This window comes from Buteo buteo, chromosome 11 (assembly GCF_964188355.1).
Source record: "Buteo buteo chromosome 11, bButBut1.hap1.1, whole genome shotgun sequence".
NCBI lineage: Eukaryota > Metazoa > Chordata > Aves > Accipitriformes > Accipitridae > Buteo > Buteo buteo.
In genome coordinates, this window is record NC_134181.1 from 35,167,210 (window position 1) to 35,181,548 (window position 14,339).

The 14,339-nt window shown below is 40.4% G+C and overlaps 1 protein-coding gene across 1 annotated transcript in view; it reads right to left on the reverse strand.

Annotated features, from left to right (window-relative positions):
* The window catches only part of GALNT9 (polypeptide N-acetylgalactosaminyltransferase 9), a 156,416-nt gene that overhangs the window by 59,047 nt on the left and 83,030 nt on the right, over positions 1-14,339 (reverse strand). The window lies entirely within an intron of this gene.

Sequence of the window (14,339 nt, forward strand, 5' to 3'; positions counted from 1 at the left end):
TGACATTTGACATGACAGGAAATGTTATTTCAGCAAGATGGACAACAGACTATGCTTAATTAAAACAGGCAGATGGAATGGAAAGAAGAGAAAGTAACTTATACCACATTTGCACATCACTATATCCTCCTGAAGAGATACTGAATACGGATTAATGAGGAACAAGAAAAATGAACCACATTTCCCTTAGCAATTATTTCTGCTGTGCTTCTTGCTGACAACAACCATGAGGAACCTGTGCAAATGAAAGCACATACAACATGAAGAGCTGCTGCTGAGCACAGGATGACACAAACCTGGGTCCAAATCCTGCTTTCTAAAACTCACTTCCTACTCCTGCTGCAACCCAGGGAAGAATACCTCAGCATGACTCTAGAAGTAGAACACACTGACCCTCAAGTTGAAGAACATCCTAGGAAGGAGGTGGGAAGGAGGAGACAGAAGAATGTCTATGTTGCTTGCATGGCAAGGTAGGGAAGTTCATGGACTGATTCAGTTTATACCAGGTCTGGCCTAACATTTTGGGTGCACAGTGCAGAACATTCAGGGCTTGGCTCCATGATCTATTTACCCATACTTCCTTCCCTCCAGGGAGAGGTCAGCTTCATTTGAAGCAGCTGGTACAACCATAGGTGGTTTCAAATCTGAGTCTACCAAGACCTGTCCTCTTCTTTCAGGAGATGCCTATCAAAGCTTGGTTTGACATGTCCCCTTCTGCACCCCTCCCCTGCAAAATTATTAATTACAGTGCCCTGGACATCATTAATTTGCCTTCTGGCCCTTTGTGAAATGCCTACATTTCAGTTGCTCTCAGTCCACAGCTGCCTGTGTTAATCACTGCCTCCAAATGTTTGTTTCTTGTTTGCCTTATATCACTCACTCGCTTCTCCTGTGGTTTCTCATCTAGAGCTTGCCCCCCCTCTTTTTTTTTTTTTTTTTTTTTTTAAGATCTCTATCAGCCATTTTCTTTCCTCTTTTTTACAGGTTAAGCCTGACTATGCTTTCCCTCCCCCCATAATTCATGTCATAGACATCAAGGGAGGCAACACAAGGGAAAGCTGCATATGCAATATGAATAAGCAGCTAACAAAATTTCTAAGATGATGAAGGCAATTCAAATAATATTGAATTACTAGTTCAAAACACAGTAGTTTACTGCAGTTGACTGAGAAAATAAATGCATTATTGGCAAGTTGCTGGACACACTGAACCCCAAAGACAGAACTCCAGGCACCAGGTAAGACTTCAGTCTGACAAAGAATGATGTTCAAGATCCATAGCCTATTCTCAAAGGGATGACTTTGGAGGTGGGTGCTACGTCCAGCTCTACACACAGCAGATCTTAAAGCAACTGCATATCTTTGCAAACAAACGTGGATTCATGCTAAAATTTAGGGCAGTGATGCCTTCAACAAGTAGCTGAGTATAAAACAACCTGATTTGCTTTCTGAATTTCCATTCCCAAGTGTTGTTTTCTGGGGGTGTTGTCCCTACTTAAGTCATTTTGCCTTGGGAATTTGGAATCTAATTTTAAATAAAATTTCAAGACATACTATATGATAACCAATTTCTAATTGCTAGGTCAAACTAGATCTTTGAGAATGAACTGCTGACAGAGATTTTGCATGTGTCTATTAAAGAGCTGATGCCTGTCTGCATAAACTATATTTAATAGCTGATACAATTAGATCCAGGTCTTTAGAGGAATTAGTTACTGAAGGTGATATTTGAATAAAAATCCAGAGAGGATCATCACATACCTAACAGATACGCATCAATTGCTAATGCCGCTGTTGTATGGGAAGACAACGTTTCAGTGATCAAGTCTCTGTACAAGGTAGGTAATACGCAAGCTGAGAGAAAAATTCAGTTGTCTTTCCTGGTCTGGATGTTCATTTGATGGAGGTAATGCTTTTTCAGACTGGTGTGCCTTTTTTTTAAGTAATAAATTCTGATCTCTTTATATTTACTATAAAGGAGTAAACTAAATGCATTGGCAATGAGGATAAGGATGTATTATTTTTGTGGATGCTTTAAAGAATTTGTCACAGTGCTAAAAGGGTAAGTTATTTCTTTTGGATTGTAGTAAAGTTTGCACAAAGTCCCAGCGTCCTCTCAAATGCCACAGAACAACAATTGGCAAAATGTTTTAGAAGGCAAAAATTAAATGTAAGTGAAATTTAAATTTACTGAGAATGTGGCATTTTGGTTGGACGGGTGGATTACTGGGAAGGGAGCAGAGCAGTGCAATATATACAAATCACACAGCTGTAATTTATCATGTGAATCCATTCTCACAATAGTGTATTGTACGGCACAAAATAAAGTCCCTGAGGGTTCATCCTTAGGCTTACTCTGAACCCTTAAAGGTTTACCATTTGAGAATTAATGTTTACAAGATCTGAAAACAACAGACATTGTGAGTGGAAGTACTGAGAAATACTTTTGTAGGTGTGAAAAAAAAATATCCTTATAATCCATGCAGCCTTTTTGACTGAAGATGCTTTGAATCTTAGGAGCAAATCCCTCCTCATTTCATCTGGCATGTGTTCAAGAAGCCCCAATTCTAGAAATACTAACACTTTTTTCTTATCTATTTACTTTAACAGCTTCTTTGCCTGATTCCTAAGTCTAGCACAATACTTCCCTGGGACTCAAAATATAATCTTCATCCTCCTACCAACTGCTTTGTAAACATTTTTTTTTTTCTATAATACCAGTAATCAGAAAAGCACACATTTTGAGGCTTGGAGCCACCTGCCTGCATTGGCTAATCTTTCAAGAGCTTCTATACCATTCTCAAAATCCTTCTTACTAGGCAATTTGCTTCTTACCACTGAGCACTGTGGCTGACCCTTCTTTCTGTCAACACACCCCATTTTACCTTCTTTTTCTCATGGCTGTTCTTAACACCCCAATCACATGCATGGTGTGTGATGGATACCATCCATCTGGTGAAGCTCTTGTACTAGGAAAGGCCCTTTCTCTTTCCCAGCCTTCTCTTTCTCAACCTCTTTCTTCGTTACCCTATTTCTACTTAAATAAATGCATTTCTATGTAAGTAAAAATCCTTTTTTTGTAACCCCTTCCATTCTAACACTACACATATATTGAGGGTGTATCAGTCCGTTACAGCACCCAAACAGTCTGGCATGTAAACAACAGATTTATAATAGTCCCTTTTAAATTATACATATGCTATTGATTATGTATATTAGTGGGACAATTTATGTGCAAAAGTGATGGTCATATATTTGTAGTTAAGACAATTGGAGCTATGCAGAACTTTCACAATGAAAATTTAAAATCTACCTAATTTAAAGACTCTGTTCTGCTTTTATTTTGCACAATTGGCTGAAGCCAAAACAAAGTTTCTCCCTTTGATTCTTTTGCTACAAAATATAGCACTTCCATAGAGTTTTGCTTTTGGAGGAAAAAAAAACAATGCTTCTGTCTGAAATTGTGCATTTTTTATTAACCATACTATGAAGTTCAGTGTTTTGGCATAATGGTATAAAACCAACTATTTCACAGGAGCCCTGAGAGAAGGAATGACCCAAAATGAGCACTAGTCCATGACCTGCACATATATATGTATAAAAATATGTATACACAGACTTACACACACACACACAGATGAGTTATCAAAATATCAAGATGGGTAGACAGAGTGTGTGTATGATGCTGCAGAAAGATGGCATGCTTAATTAGGGGGATGACAGCACATGGAAAAGAACAAGTCTACATGTTTGTGACAAAAAGTCTGGCTTTCAGATATGTCTTATATTGGTGAGCATTGTAACATTTGATTCTAGATTTAAGAAAATTGAAAGTTGTTAGACAGACACACATGAAATAGTATCAGAAAAAACCCACTGTATCCTCAAATTCTTTTCACTTGCTCATTTAGCAATCCACAAAAGATAACAATTCCTTATTTAAAAAAAAAATAAATAATTAAGCAGTGATTGATATTGCTAATATTTACGCATAGGAGGAAAATTAATCTCAGTTATGTTATACAGGAAATTGTACAGAATAAAGCATGTACGTGAGTTTCTCTCAATATCTGTGTTGGTTTCCAAGTAAATTCTCTGCACAGCAAAGATCTGACATGCAAATGAACCATGGCTTGACAGTGCTCAGTATAGTATTACAGCATATGAAGAGCTACTTCCGAGGCCAGCTACTTTTGTTTTATTTTAGTTAGAGACCTGTTTGCCTATGTCCACTCTTGGGAACCAGAAGACCTGAGACCAAGCCATTTGAAAGCCCCCCTGGATGGGTAGGGCAGCTGGTGGAAAAGGCAGCCGAAGCTCACTTGCTTCATAACGCACGGTAACCCAAACTCCTTCTGACAAAAGAAATCAATACTTCAGGAGGGGACGTGCCCCAGCTTGGCACAGAATCTCATACGAACAAAAGGCCTCCTCCTGCCTGAAGATCACCCCCAGAGCACTGTATCAAAACTCACCTCATTTAATACAAGCATCTGCAGAGGGTATTTTCCCCTCCAGGCCTCCCACGTCCTTCTTTAACATTTACTGTTTGAGATCAGTAGTCTATACAATTTATCGCACCTGTCAAGGCTAATTTATTCATGCGATCTGGCAGTAATCAAAAAGACTGAGATCGATGTGCCAGCAAACCCTGACATTTATTCATATTTTAAAGTCCCATTTGACCTTGAACTGCAGCTAACTGGAGCTGAACTTGTCAGCAGCTCTCTGAGGCTCACTGGGTCTGGCAGATCGGTGCCTCTGGGCTAAAGGCACAACGTCAGGGCAACAAACGCTCGACCGTGAGCACAAAAGGCTGAGCCACAGACAGCGGGGTAGGGAAAACGGCACCATTAACAATGCGGCGCTCAGACCCACCAGTCGATCCAGCACATGCACCAGCGCAGCTTGGACCTGTGCGTTCCCACTGTACAACTGTTCAAGAATCAATGGGGGTTTTTTGCTGAGGGGTAAAAAAGGGTGAGGGGAAGGAGTGAAGAAGGAATATGACATGTCTGCCTGCAGCAGCGCAAGCAGGACACCCTAGGTTGTCCTCAGCAGACCACTGCCAGGCTGACCCCACATGGTGAGTCAAGGGGAGGCAAAGGAAAAGACAGAAAATAACATCACCTTCCCTCCCTGAGGGGGGAACAGAGACAGTGGCTGGTGATCCGGCCACAAAGGGCAATGCAGAAGATGTATCAGAAACTCTGCAACCCACTAGGTACACCTGCCAGCACAACATGGCCAGATCAACTGGAAACAGGAACAGAAAAAACAGATCTCAAAAGAATTGCTTTGAATGTGCTCTCGCACTCCTGCTTAGGAACAGGTTTTAGAATTTGCTTATTCCATTTGAAGTCCATCATCCTTGTCCTCTCCTCGCTCAGTCATGCTCTAAAGGAACATAGGAATTTTAAGTACAGTTCTTCTAACACATGCATGTGCCGTAACCTCCAGTAACCATTTCAGGCTTTGAATTCAGAGCACTTGGTAGAGAAATACGATAAAGTCTATTTAAAATAGTTCCAACCTGGCCTCTGCCATCAAATGATTCTCAGATGTCCCATGAGGACATTTTTAGAGCCTTCTGCCTCAGTTTCCCCTTGGTTAAGTGGAGGCATAGCTATTTACCTGCTCCCCCAAAGTGTGCTAGGAATTATGGGCGTGACATGCTTTGAAGTTACTGAATTGTTTGTTTTTCTGCTGATAGGAAGATATTTGTGTAAATGACATGCTATTAGAAATGCAGAGGAAATCTAAGTGGCATTTTAGGTAGAAATATGCAGCTACAGTCTTACTGAAACACGTGAATAGATTATTTTATTACAGTCAAAACACTTGAATATGTAATACGCAGTTGCACCTAACGCAGATTTTGCAGACATATTTTGATGCTTCTCTGGATTCTCCTTGGCTGCATTTCTCATGCTATAAATTCTGTATGTCACATTAAATATGATTTTCAGTGAGATCTGCCTTTTACAAGCCTGGGATACAAATAGGAATGACAGATATGTCATTTTGTGCTTGTTTTTCCTTTCTTTTAACTAGCTAACACCTTTCCATTATATTGGAAGAAAGTTACCAATGGAAAGCAATTGGCATTTTGACCAATGCATTTGTGCATGTTATATATATGCCTAACATTGCCATGCAATCTAATCTGATGTTCATGGAAGAGAAACAGTGACATATGAGGATGCAAAGGTAAATTGTCTGTATGGATCTAGACTAGCTGCAGTATGCAAGCTGTGAAACTATATATGGAGCTATGTAAGTTACAATAAACATGCTAATAAAGCATTTCAGCCAACCTGCTTCCTTATTTTTCCTGTGTAGGAAACAAAATTTGAGAGAGAGAATCTTTGAACTCTTTAAGGGAGTCTTTAAATGTTTTATTGGAATTTTTTTTTCATTTCCTTCCTTCCATACTGAAATGACTTAATTTATCTGTGCAGGAACAAAAGCAGGAATTCAGCTCCACAATGATGATGAAAAAAAAGTACAGAACAAATGTGGTGAATGGGTGTCATCAAGTTCCCAACTCCTGGCAGCCAATATGATCTAAAGGTACATTATTGCACACATCATGTCCCAAAATACTGTCATGAAACATTCCCCCCAAGTTTTAAAGGACACTGAATTGAAGGAAAAGATATACCTCTGCAGGATGAGCAATTTTTTTGTTTATTCGGTTTTGTTTTGTTTGGACAACTGATGACTGGTGTCTCTCTATGACATGACTGCAAGGAAATGCTCACTGCCACCAGTACCAAAAAGGAAGTGATCATAAAACTGAGGCAAGTTTGGGAAAATACTTTAGGGTTTTCTTGCAGGAGGAAGATTAGGTGGCAACAGATGAACTTCTTATCTGCTCACTGTTTTGACTCTGCACCAAGGACTGCCATCATGCCCACAGACTCTCACACCTGTATATTTTCTGTCTGTGCTCAGCTGAACAGGGATCTGTTTCCCTGCTCTGTACCCTGTTTTGGCCCCTCTATGCCAGGTCTCATTCTTCAGTGAGCTCTTCGGGGGAGAAACTGTTTCTCCCTGCCACCTTCCTGCAAGGTACCTGACTGATAGTGCGTTCCTGAAATGTTAACTGCAAAACAACTAATAAGAGCTCATCTGCACTCCTTTCAGAGGACATTTTCTGCCACTGTAAAGCTAACAACTTTACCTTTCCCTGGACTGTTTTGCCCACTATACAGTTAATATTATCACTGCCATTTGCAGATGAGCAAACTGAAGAGGAAGGGTAGGAAACAGAGTCCTCAAGATGATGCAGCTGGCAAGTATTCCCCAGTCAAGTGCTTGACCTGCTATACAACACAGCCGCCTTGTCCAAGGGGCCCCTTTCCATCACACTATGCAGGCTGTTAAAAACAATTTTATAGACTACTTGCATTAAAAATTTCTCGCTGGTGGCTAAACTGCTGCCTTCAATAGAAAATAGTTTGTCTCTTTCATGCACAGTGTTGCTTTTTTTCCTGTGTATTACACACAACACAGATAATGGTATAATTTTTTGGCACCGAGGAGTCAACCTTTATTCAAAAGCACAGGTACATGCATTACTCCTTCCCTGCTCCTCAGCTCAGAGGTATCTGTCACACAGGTCAGCTCAACATGTCTGCTGTATTCAGGCAACACTATTGCAAAGGATAATTACTAGTCAGTTAGACATTTCTTTAGCAGACTGCAAAAGATACGGTAAAAAATGTCAAGTTACCTCCCAAAGTTTTCCAGGCAGGATTAAAACAAAACCAAACAAACCTAAACCCCACAACACTTCCCCCTCCAAACCCACAACTCGTCAAAGATCAGCTCTGTTTTCCTCAGGCTCACGCAACAAGAACATTTCCACTTGCCACTGGTAAGGATTTATATGCCTCTGTTTATAAATAATGGGGACTTGAATTTTCCTACAAGGGTAACACCTCAGTGACCGATGGCAAATCATACATTTCAATACCTACAATCCCATTTCCAGACCCTGCACTCAAGACTAGAGGATCCTATAAATTTGACAGCTCACCTCTGAGGCTGAAGTACATTTTCCCAAATAAGATGGTTTGCCCAGAGAATGGTACCTGGGAAAACCCTTCAGCAACACGACCACACGTAGGAGCCCTGGCCACAGCCAAGCACAGCAGTTTGGGCTGCGGATCTCACATCCCCTGGCTGCTCCTCCAGGACTTACCCAGGCTGCCGGTCCGGGTCAGGGACCTCCCCACAGGACACTAGCCCAAACCAAGGCTTTGTTCCAACTGCAGAAGCCCAGCCCTCTGTACTTCCTAGAGGGTCAGATTAAACCTCTCATCCCCAGAAAAGCAAGAACCACCTGGGAAGCTAATCAAAAGGTCAATTGAAAAGTAGGCATCTCTCTGCTCTGGGAACAGCTGGTATCCTGAAACACTTTTGCATTTCTTTTTTTTGAGTCGAAAGACAAAGTTTTTCTACAGCACTGACACTTTTATTTTTTAAAAAAGTTCTGAAAAAGGTTCAAAATGGTTCCAAAAATCTCAAAGAAACCTTTTGCCAGGTGTGCTGAGACCCAGCTAAGGACTGACAGCTGGGCGCATCTGGGTACACAAGAGCCCAAGCCGGGCTTTCACTAATCAGCATCAAAATTTAGAGTTCTACAGAACATTTGGAGTTCTGGATGAATTGTTATTTTGCAACAGAAAATATGTTGTACCAGAAAGTTTCTGACCAGCTGTAGCTCATCTCTAGTCTTTTGGTTTAGTCTCATCATTAGGCAAGTGAAACCTATTTCAGTCCCAACACAGTTAGCATGCCCAACTTCCGTGCATTTTTCCTCTCTCTCTTATTCAGTTCACACTTGCCACTGTAGAGGAACCTCTGTTAGATTTAGATTAAATCTGCAGGAAAGTGGCTGAGAAGAAAGCAGCAAAGACTAAGGAAGCATTTTCTTTTCTCTGTTCTTTCACTCTTGATCTCTTTCTGAGATTTCCAGCCTTGTGCTTTTATAATGTCCTAGTACATGAAAGAGTTTGTAACATAAAATGTTACACTTGATGGAGCATGATGTGATATTGAAGCCAAATGGCCAGATGCTCTTTTCTGAGCTATTTCCAATGCTCCCACTTTAGAGAGTGTTTTTAACGGTATTCACAAACTCTAGTCCTGTAGTTTGCTGGCAATTTCATGCTAGAGCACCATTGCGCTATGTTCTCATGAAAACATTGTTTCCATTCAAGGTTACAGTTATCTTCAATTCAATAAAAAGGAAAAAAAAAAGCACACTGTGGTTCAAAGAAATTGCAGACAGGTTGGATTCTCTCTCCAGAAACAAGATCGTGCATCCCATTTAGAGTACAATCAAGACTATATAAATGATCTGGTCGGAGAAAAACCCAAGTACTCTAACTTGGAATGGATCAAAGGCTGTCTTTTAGCTGCTTGGCTTCGCTTTACACCGTTTTCACATTCTTCTCTTTCATGTGTGGGAAGACCCTTTACACGGAAAATCCTCCAGTTTGAAATGTGGTTGTTGTCGGATATTTGAAACCTGGCACCAGGCTCTGGTTGTCACACTGGAATTCAGCCTGTCCTCTTCATCTGCTTTTTCATGGTTTTCTTGTTTGCTGACAGCACTGCATCTCTTTGGTTCACTGCACGACGGCACGAGCACCAGTTACTGGGAGGATACAACCGCAGAGCCAGGACCAGAGTAACCAGGGCTGCTAACAGCTTTCTCCAAGCTGTTAATAGAGTTATCGCCTCACGTAGCCCCTTGGGACTGGCAGTTGCAGTCTTTGGCAACGGGGGCAGCGGTGACTTCAGACAGTCCAGGGTTCAGCAGCCTGGGATTTAATGCCTGCATGAGCGTCTTCACTTACAACTAAGTCTGTCTCCTTTTCCAGACAGAATGCATTATTGCTATATACAAATGTCAAGCCTAATCTCATCCTCTTTGAATCAATGAAACTCTGCTGGAATTAAAAGATGCTGAACACTTAGACAGGCAGAGGACCTGGCTCAGCATATATGCACATGACCATAGAACACACTGCTCCAATCCCTATTTCAAAGAGGGAAAGGAGCTGTGAATTAATGTAATCCAGGCACCATGAATTCAATCCTTTCATGATTTCTTAACGCTTGACTTTACAAGCTTAACATTCTTTTAGCTTAGGAAATGCCTATAAAAATGGTAAATTAAACTGGAGTTGGAAAAGAGGACACCTTTACTTACATGGCTTATCTGGAGGGTACCACCTAGGAAATTTATCACAGAGATCTTTGCAACCTATGCAACGGGGCAACTTCCAATAAGAGTAGATTACATCACTTATTAGGGTTTTGCTTAGGCAGTGCAGAGTTCAGAGTAGAACTGGTCAGAAACATTTTAAGAGCATTTAACATCATGCTGAAAATGCTGATTTATCACACTCCAGTGTGAACAGGCACGTCCAAGGACAGAGTGCACTACATTTTCAGATGCCAGCAATTGTGAATTTTCATTAACACCATTTAAGTGATTAAATGTCTTCAAACTGAAAGGATTTCTTTTGAAACTTTTCATTTGAAACTGAATTAAATTATACTAAAAATTACAGCTTGGGAAAGGTCAAAATAAAAATGAAGTCTTTTTGGATTTACTGAAAGAAAACATTTTGATTAACCTGTATTTTTGCACAATTTTCACTTGTATTTTACCACAGCATATGGTGAAAAAAAACCTGAAATTTTGAGAAACTCTCCAGAACAGGGTTTCTACTTAGCTCTAAGACTAGAGGTCTGGCCTCATGAATCACACAGTGTAAAAAGCATTGTCCAGAATTCAGAATTAAAGTTTGCTATACATAAGCCTTGTGACATTTTTATTACAGCATACCAGCCTAGAATCTGCATTTAAAACAGTGACTGCTCAAAGGACTCTAAATCTCCCTAGATAAAGGTAATAAAATCAGGTCAAGAATTCACTATTCAACAATCTACCATTAGCATTTCTGTTCAGAGAAAATGTAGTTCATCTGTTTTTAAAGAAAGTAAAGCCGGGCCATATAGCATAAGTTTGGAAAGTATAATGATTTGCTTGTGTATATGAAAGTCCGTTAGGTAATGAGTCCTATTTCCTCATAAAGAGATTTCAGTGAATCTGCATCATGATGTTTTTACAGTACACACAGTATTTCTGCAAAGCCCAGAAGTGGGACTGCATTTCTAGATACATGACCCATGCTTGATTTCAGCTAGGCAGCTTGGCCAGCGTTAGCAATGTAATCGCAACAGCAGAGAGCCCAAATGATCTGAGCTTTTATCCTGCTTTCGGACAATTCTTTTCAATCCTGATGACCTGTGTGTTCCCAGAGCCATACCGTTGCCAGCTGCCAAAACTGGCCAAAGTTGCCTGTGACACATCTGCACCAGCTGAGGTCACAACTAACCTTAAGCACCCAGTTAAGCTCTGCTGGAGAACTAAGCCATTGCTTGAATTCACCATAGAGTTAATTCGTCACACTGGTACCTAGGGACATCTCTAATTGATTTCTCTGGCCAGGACCTCTTAAACAGTAGGTTTCTTTAAGATATCTCAAATTGGGTCATTAGTTGGGGGGGGTGGGGTGTGTGTGTATGTTATTTGTTTTGTTGTCTGGGGGGTTTTTTGTTGGTTTTTTTTTCCAAATCTCTGAGTTAGCACCTCTAAGAATTCATCAACTGATGCAGATTCCCTCCTTTGAGGTATGTCACAGGGCTATTGAGAATAAAGTAATATGGTCAGTTGATGCTGGCTACAAAAGGGAAAAAGTTTTGCTTTCAGTTGTCAGTGTGGCAACATTTTTTGTTTAATTTGTTTGGATTCTTAATGGTGGAAGCAGAAATTAATTTGTACTAGAGCATCCTTTAAAATAAATGCTTGATCTCTTCCCACCCACCATTACAGTTGATGGGTACAAAATAAAAAGAAGAGCAATTCATTCACCTTATCACTGGAGCAGCAGAGGAAGAGAGAGATCCTTAGTGCAATGATTAATGACTCGCTATAAAAAGATGCATCATAAACTGCTTGTATTAGGTCAAATCATAAACTAGGCTTTTAATGTTTATATGATCCCTTTCTAAATAATTAAGTGTGCCTGTAGCTCCTACTTGGAAGGCAACTTACATGCTGCTTGCAAACCATGCAGTTTCTTACAGGGTCATAATTTGGGACCCACACTTAAAGGGATCCCTGTCTTCCTCTACATTCAAGCATTGCTTGAAATTCTCTTACTATTGGGACATCTCTCTGTACTACAGGTCAGAGAGACCATTTGATGTCCAGGAGCAGCAAAAGTGAACATGATCTACCCTGAGCTTAGGGTGTCTTCTTCAGGCACAGACACATCCACAGCTTTGCTGCAGGAGAAAGTACTATTGTTTTTCTTTAACTCTGCCTCCAGGCTGGGAAAAGGACAGCTGAAACACAGCTGAAATGAAAATAGGGCTATCTACTGCTCACGAGATCTATGGGGATACGCAGCCGTGTGGTGCTTGCCTGAATGCAGCTAACAAGCCAAGTTGCCTGTGCTTGTGAAGGGCACCTCATCCACATAGGAGTCAGCCACGATTTGGCTTTGTAAATTCCTGGCCAAAATCAGCTTTTAGGTGCTCACAGACAATTCCCATCAGCTTCAGTAGCTGGTTGGTGAATACTAAGAGAATAGCACCATTTGTCCATAACAGAACTCTGTCCTGTATTTATCCGTCTTGCGGTGAAACTGTCATCTTTGAAAAATATAGTACAAGATGACATTATATAAGAGTCCATCTATTTCCTTACTGTCACAAGCCTGCAATCATGTCCATCTCCCTTTTATTTCCCAGAACAGCTGGTGCTTTTTCTCAACCAAACCAGAATCTCCCTAGCTTGGCAAACAGGTATTGGCTTCACTGCAAAGCTACCCCATTAGGAGAATGTCACAGCTCTAACCAATATGAAGTTCACAGAAAAAATAATATGAGTTAAAAAAAGAGCTGCAGAGCCCTAAATATTTTCAATAGATGTGGTAGCCCCAGTCAGTTTATGCACTGCTTACTCAATACAGAAAAACACTTAGGTTAATTATTTAAATATTTCCATTTATGGAATTTAGAAAAGGGAAAATCCAATAGTAGAATACCCAAGATGATGATTTTTTAATAAACAATAGATTTAAGGGGGATTAGCTGGGTTATCAAACAGTATCCTCCCAAATCAGCTCATTAGTTTCACTGACTTTCCCTATTTCACTTTATTAAAACAATTTAAATGAGGGTTCATTAGATGCAATGTAATCTAATTCAGACACTCCAAGCCTAATCCCTTTTCTTTCAGCAGTAACATAATAGTTTGCAAAAAAGTTTAAAGGATTATTGTTACAGCTATTTTAAATGGGGACTGTTTTCAGCCAAAAGCGTGCCACCACTTCCCTGCTATTTTATTATTATTTATTATTATATTATTTCTTGCTCTTTACTCATTCAATCATTTATTCCTTCCCTTTTCTGTCTTTTGTTGCTCCACACAAGCAGAGTCATACATGGGCAACAGCATCCCACTGTGCAGGTGCAGGGGATATGCAAATATCCTCGCGTGGGTCAGTGCACCAGGCCTTGGGAAAGGAATGATATTTTGCAACTTACTTTGAGATTCTGGAGTTAAAAAAAACCCCACCTTGTAAATTCACAGTGATTTTATAAATATCCTAGAGGGAAGGGAGAAGGTTCCTGTGTATTTTCACACTGCTAGTTTCTGACAGCTCTGAAAGACACACGGGAGAGGGATCACGCGTAGGACTTGCAAATTAGGAGGCAAACATTGTATATTACTTACCATGCTAGATCCAGGCTGAAAACACAGAGTTACAGATCCATGCTATGGACGTACAGCTTATTTCAGAATGAACTCACTCATACTCTTGTACTTTCATAAAGCCTTTTTCAAACAGTAGGGTTAATTATTCTTTATAGGGCAAAAAACCTCAAACCAAAAAAAAAAAACCCAAACCAAACAAAAAAACCCCAAAGAATGAGAGCTGGTTTCTAGATCCTAGGTTTCTGCAGACTTTAACAGGTTCCCTACCTCTGAAAACCTGTCCTCGCTCACTTCAAATCCTTGTCTCTTCAAGCAAGTGCCCTTTCATAATCCTATTAAAACCTTTGCCTCTGTTTACCAGAAGCCTTAATCGTACTCAGCAAGTTCTTCTTGTCTAAGGAAGAGCGACAGCTTTCAGATTTCTTAGGAGGCTTATTCATCAGCTACGCCAGAGTTTTGCCAGAGCATTCAATCTATTCTGGGAGCAGCCATGTGGAAAAAGTTTCAAACAGCTCAAAGCCCTGCAC